The sequence below is a fragment of the Arachis ipaensis genome, chromosome B2, assembly GCF_059453495.1.
Source record: "Arachis ipaensis isolate K30076 ecotype BB chromosome B2, ASM5945349v1, whole genome shotgun sequence".
In the NCBI taxonomy this organism is placed as follows: Eukaryota; Viridiplantae; Streptophyta; class Magnoliopsida; order Fabales; family Fabaceae; genus Arachis; species Arachis ipaensis.
Window position 1 is genome coordinate 70,461,652 of NC_142437.1, and position 6,639 is coordinate 70,468,290.

At 36.6% G+C, this 6,639-nt stretch overlaps 1 non-coding gene across 1 annotated transcript; it reads left to right on the forward strand.

Annotated features, from left to right (window-relative positions):
* Positions 1-3,880: 3,880 nt before the first annotated feature.
* Positions 3,881-3,988, forward strand: LOC148574317 (small nucleolar RNA R71). The gene has a single exon (XR_015906736.1). It is a non-coding gene; the product is annotated as a small nucleolar RNA R71 (small nucleolar RNA).
* Positions 3,989-6,639: the final 2,651 nt, after the last annotated feature.

A 6,639-nucleotide genomic window follows, 5' to 3' on the forward strand; every position in this document is an offset into this window, starting at 1 on the left:
CACTTTATCCCGTGAAGTTCAGAATGATTGGCATCTATAGGAACTTAGAATTCAAATAGTGTTATTGATTCTCCTAGTTTAGTATGTTGATTCTTGAACACAGCTACTTTATGAGTCTTGGCCGTGTCCCTAAGCACTTTGTTTTCCAGTATTACCACCGGATACATAAATGCCACAAACACATAACTGGGTGAACCTTTTCGGATTATGACTCAGCTTTGCTAAAGTCCCCAATTAGAGGTGTCCAGGGTTCTTAAGCACACTCTTTTTTTGCTTTGGACCTTGACTTTAACCACTCAGTCTCAAGTTTTCACTTGACACCTTCACGCCACAAGCACATGGTTAGGGACAGCTTGGTTTAGCCACTTAGGCCAGGATTTTATTCCCTTAGGCCCTCCTATCCACTAATGCTCAAAGCCATGGATCCTTTTTTATTACCCTTGCCTTTTGGTTTTAAGGGCTATTGGCATTTTGCTCTTGCCTTTTAGTTTAAAGAGCTTTTGGCTTTTTCTACTTGCTTTTTCTTTTTCTCTCTTTTCTTTCGCCATTTTTCTTTTCTTTTCTTTTTTTTTCCGCAAGCTTTTGTATTCACTGCTTTTTCTTGCTTCAAGAATCAATTTTATGATTTTTCAGATTATCAAATAACATTTCTCCTTTTTCATTATTCTTCAAGAGCCAACATATTTAACATTCATAAACCACAATATCAAAAGACATATCCACTGTTCAAGCTTTCATTCAGAAAATAAAAAGTATTATCACCACATCAAAATAATTAAACTAGTTTCAAGGATGAATTCGAAACTATGTACTTCTTGTTCTTTTGTTTTTAGAACAGTTTTAATTTAAGAGAGGTGATGGAGTCATAGGACATTCATAGCTTTAAGACATAGACACTTAAACACTAATGATCATCATAAATAAAACATAAAGCATAATAAACGAAAAACAGGAAAATAAGAACAAGGAGATTAAGGAACGGGTCCACCTTAGTGAGGGTGGCGTCTTCCTCTTCTTGAAGAACCAATGGTACTTTTGAGCTCCTCTATGTCTCTTCCTTGTCTTTGTTGCTCCTCCCTCATAGCTCTTTGATCTTCTCTAATCTCATGGAGGATGATGAAGTGCTCTTGGTGCTCCATCCTTAGTTGTCCCATGTTGGAACTTAATTCTCCTAGGGAGGTGTTGATTTGCTCCCAATAATTCTGGGGAGGAAAGTGCATCCCCTGAGGCATCTCAGGGAATTCATGGTGAGGAATTTCCTCATGCTCTTGTTGAGCAGTCAAATGCTCTACCACTGAGCTTTGGACCCTTGAGATGAATCTCTCCATCTCCTATGACTTGGAGGTGGAAGCTTTGTCTTCTCTTTCCTCTTTCTAGAGGTCTCTCCGGCCTTAGGTGCCATAAATGGTTATGGAAAAACAAAAAGCAATGCTTTTACCACACCAAACTTAAAAGGTTTGCTCGTCCCCGAGCAAAAGAAGAAAGGACGTAGTAGAAGAAGAAGAAAATAGAGGAGATGGAGGTGTGTGAATGGTTCGGCCACTGGGGGTTTAAGGTGGTTATGATGTGTGAAAAGGAAGGAGTGATGGTTTGAATTTGAGTGGGTGGGTGTAGGTGGGTGTATGATGGTTTTGGAGGGGAATTGGAGGTGATTGGTGGAGGTTATTTTGGGGAAGAAAGTTGTGGAAAGGTGTGAAGAGGAGAGAAGAAGTGGTGGGGATCTTGTGGGGTCCACAGATCCTGTGGGGATCCTGTGGGGTCCACAAATCCAGTAGGGCCAAGGACTTAACATCCCTGCTCCAATTAGGTGTGTAAAACACCCTTGCTGTGCAATCCTGGCGTTTAACGCCAGACTGCTGCTTGTTTCTGGCGTTAAACGCCCAAATGTAGCCTGTTTCTGGCGTTTAACGCCAGGCAGATGCTTGTTTCTGGCGTTAAACGCCAGACAGATGTTTATTTCTGGCGTTTAACGCCAGACTGCTCTTCCTCCAGGCTGTGCTGTTTTTCATTCTATTTTTCATTCTGTTTTTGATTTTTCAGTAGTTTTTGTGACTTCACCTGATCATCAACCTAAAGAAAACATAAAATAACAATAGAAAATAAATAAATATAATTAGATAACATTGGGTTGCCTCCAAACAAGCGCTTCTTTAATGTCAATAGCTTGACAGTGAGTTCTCATGGAGCCTCACAGATGTTCAGAGCATTGTTGGAACCTCCCAACACCAAACTTAAAGTTTGAATGTGGGGGTTCAACACCAAACTTAGAGTTTGGTTGTGGCCTCCCAACACCAAACTTAGAGTTTGACTGTGGGGGCTTTGGTTGACTTTGTAGTGAGAGAAGCTTTTCATGCTTCCTCTCCTTGGTTACAGAGGGAGATCCTTGAGTTTTAAACACAAGGTTTTCCTCATTCAGTTGAAGGACTAACTTTCCTCTGTCCACATCAATCACAGCTCTTGTTGTGGCTAGGAAGGGTCTTCTAAGGATGATGGAGTCATCCTCATCCTTTCCAGTGTCTAGGATTATGAAATCAGCAGGGATGTAAAGGCCTTCAACCTTTACTAATACGTCCTCTACTTGTCCATAAGCCTGTTTTCTTGAGTTGTCTGCCATCTTCAATGAGATTCTGGCAGCTTGCACCTCAAAGATCCCAAATTTCTCCATTACAGAGAGTGGCATTAAGTTTATTCCTGACCCCAGGTGACACAGAGCCTTCTCAAAGGTCATGGTGCCTATAGTACAGGGTATTAAGAATTTGCCAGGATCTTGTTTCTTTTGAGGTAATTTCTGCATATCCAATGCATTCAGTTCATTGGTGAGCAAGGGAGGTTCATCTTCCTAAGTCTCATTACCAAATAATTTGGCATTCAGCTTCATGATTGCCCCAAGGTACTTAGCAACTAGCTTTTTAGTAACGTCTTCATTCTCTTCAGAAGAAGAATACTCACCAGAGCTCATGAAGGGCAGAAGGAGGTTCAATGGAATCTCTATGGTCTCTAGATGAGCCTCAGATTCCTTTGGTTCCTCAAAGGGAAACTCCTTATTGGTCACTGAATGTCCCAGGAGGTCTTCCTCACTAGGATTCACGTCCTCCTCCTCCCTTGTAGGTTCGGCCAGGATGGTCAAGTTAATGGCCTTGCACTCTCTCTTTGGATTTTCTTTTGTATTGCTTGGGAGAGTACTAGGAGGAGTTTCAGTGACCCTTTTACTCAGCTGGCCCACTTGTGCCTCCAAATTTCTAATGGAGGACCTTGTTTCATTCATGAAACTCACAGTGGCCTTAGATAGATCAGAGACTATATTTGCTAAGCTAGATGGGTTCTGCTCAGAATTCTCTATCTGTTGCTGAGTGGATGATGGAAAAGGTTTGCTATTGCTAAACCTATTTCTTCCACCATTATTAAAGCCTTGTTGAGGCTTTTGTTGATCCTTCCATGAGAAATTTGGATGATTTCTCCATGAGGGATTATATGTGTTTCCATAGGGTTCACCCATGTAATTCACCTCTGCTATTGCAGGGTTCTCAGGATCATAAGCTTCTTCTTCAGAAGATGCCTCTATAGTACTGTTGGATGATTCCTTCAATCCATTCAGACTCTAAGAGATCATATTGACTTGCTGAGTCAATATTTTATTCTGAGCCAATATGGCATTCATAGTATCAATTTCAAGAACTCCCTTCCTCATAGGTGTCCCATTACTCACAGGATTCCTTTCAGAAGTGTACATTGACTGGTTATTTGCAACCATGTCAATGAGTTCTTGAGCTTCTGCAGGCGTTTTCTTTAGGTGAATGGATCCACCTGCAAAATGGTCCAATGACATTTTAGATAATTCAGACAGATCATCATAGAATATATCCAGGATGGTCCATTCTGAAAGCATGTCAGAAGGACACTTTTTGGTCAGTTCCTTGTATCTCTCCCAAGTTTCATAGAGGGATTCACCTTCTTTCTGTTTGAAGGTTTGAACATCCACTCTAAGCTTACTAAGCTTTTGAGGAGGAAAAAACTTGGCTAAGAAAGCCGTGACCAGCTTATCCCAAGAGTTCAGACTATCTTTAGGTTGAGAGTCCAACCATACTCTAGCTCTGTCTCTTACAGCAAATGGGAAAAGCATAAGCCTGTAGACCTCGGGATCAACCCCATTGGTCTTAACAGTATCACAGATCTGCAAGAATTCAGTTAAAAACTGAAAGGGATCTTCTGATGGAAGTCCATAAAACTTGCAATTCTGTTGCATCAGAGAAACTAATTGAGGCTTTAGCTCAAAATTGTTTGCTCTAATGGCAGGGATTGAGATGCTTCTTCCATGTAAGTTGGAATTTGGTGCAATAAAGTCACCAAGCATCTTTCTTGCATTGTTATTATTTTCGGCCATGTCTCCTTCTTTTTCGAAAATTTCTGTCAGATTTTCTCCAGAGAGTTGTACTTTGGCTTCCCTTAGCTTCCTCTTCAGAGTCCTTTCAAGTTCAGGATCAGCCTCAACAAGAATGTTCTTATCCTTGTTCCTGCTCATATGAAAAAGAAGAAAACAGAAAAGAAAATATGGAATCCTCTATGTCACAGTATAGAGATTCCTTTATGTGAGTAGAATAAGAAAGGAATAGAAGAGGAGTAGGTTCGAATTCTTAGATGAAGAGAAGTGTTAGTAAATAAATAAATAATTAGAAGGAGATGAGGGAGAATAATTTTCGAAAATCATTTGAAAAGAAAAGAAAAATATTTTTGTTTTTAATTTAAATTTAAAATTAAAATTCGAAAATAAAAAAGAAGAAAAATGAAATTAAATTAAAATTTAAAACAATTAGTTAATAAAATAAAGAAGGAATTTTGAAAAAGAGGGAAGGGATTTTCGATAATTAGAAAGGGAGAGTTAGTTAGGTAGTTTTGAAAAAGATATGAATCAAACAAAAAGATAAGATTAATTGAAAAAGATTTGAAAATCAATTTTTGAAAAGATAAGAAGTTAGAAAAGATTTTTGAAATTGATTTTGAAAAAGATTTGATTGAAACTTATTTTGAAAAAGAAATTTAAAAAGATTTGATTTTAAAAATTAAAGTTGATTACTTGACTAACAAGAAACTAAAAAGATATGATTTAAATTTAAAGATTGAACTTTTCTTACTAGGCAAGTAACAAACTTAAAATTTTTGAATCAATCACATTAATTGTTAGCATTAATTTTGAAAATATGAAATAAAAATAAGAAAAGGATTTTTGAAAATCAATTTGAAATTTTCGAAAATTATGAAAGAGAAATGAAAAAGATTTGATTTTTGAAAAAGATAGAATTTTTTTTTAAATTGAAAATTTGGTTTGACTCATAGGAAACAAATAGATTTTAAAAATTTTTGAAAAAGTCAACTCAAATTTTCGAATTTTATGAGTGAAAAGGAGAAAGATATTTTTTTTTATTTTTGAATTTTAATGAAGAAAGAGAAAAACATAAAATTGATCCAAAACATGAAAACGTTGGATTAAAATAAAAGATGCATGCAAGAACACTATGAGTGTCAAGATGAACACCAAGAACACTTTGAATGTCAAGATGAACACCAAGAACTTATTTTTGAAAATTTTGAAGAAAAGAAGAACATGCTAGACACCAAACTTAGAAATATTCAAACTTTAGACACTAACAAATTGAAAATGCATATGAAAAACAAGAAAAGACACAAAACAAGAAATTTTAAAGATCAAACAAGAAGACTTACCAAGAACAACTTGAAGATCATGAAGAATGCAATGCATGGATTTTCAAAAAAATTTTTTATGAAATTAAAAAGATGAAATTGACACCAAACTTAAAAATTGACACAAGACTCAAACAGGAAACACAAAATTATTTTTGATTTTATGATTTTATTAATTTTTTTGGATTTTTCATAAATTATTTGGAAAAAGAAAATAAGAAACTCAAAATTTTTAATAAAGATTCCAGGAATCATGCAATGTTAGTCTAAAGCTTCAGTCTAAAGAGATTAGACAGGGCAGAACAAGCTTCAGCAGGACATTACATACAACAACCAAATTGATGGGAATCAACTGACTCCTGTGATGATAAAAGCATCATCTGAAACTCTAGAATTCATTCTTAAAAATTCTGAAGAATATAGAATAATTTATTTATTATTTTTTTTAAATTTTTTTGAAAATAAAAAGAACAAAAACAAAAGGCTTAAAATTAAAATAAAATTACCTAATCTGAGCAACAAGATGAACCGTCAGTTGTCCAAACTCGAACAATCCCCGGCAACGGCGCTAAAAACTTGGTGCACGAAATTGCGATCATCAACAATGGCGCCAAAGACTTGGTGCTCTCAAACATGAATCACACTTTGTCACAACTTCGCACAACTAACCAGCAAGTGCATTGGGTCGTCCAAGTAATAAATCTTACGTGAGTAAGGGTCGATCCCACGGAGATTGTCGGCCTGAAGCAAGCTATGGTCACCTTGTAAATCTCAGTCAGGCGGATTCAAATGGTTATGGTGAATTGATAATAAATATAAATAAAATATAAACTAGGATAGAGATGCTTATGTAATTCATTGGTGAGAATTTCAGGTAAGCGTATAGAGATGCTTTCGTTCCTCCTGAACCTCTGCTTTCCTGTTGTCTTCATCCAATCATTC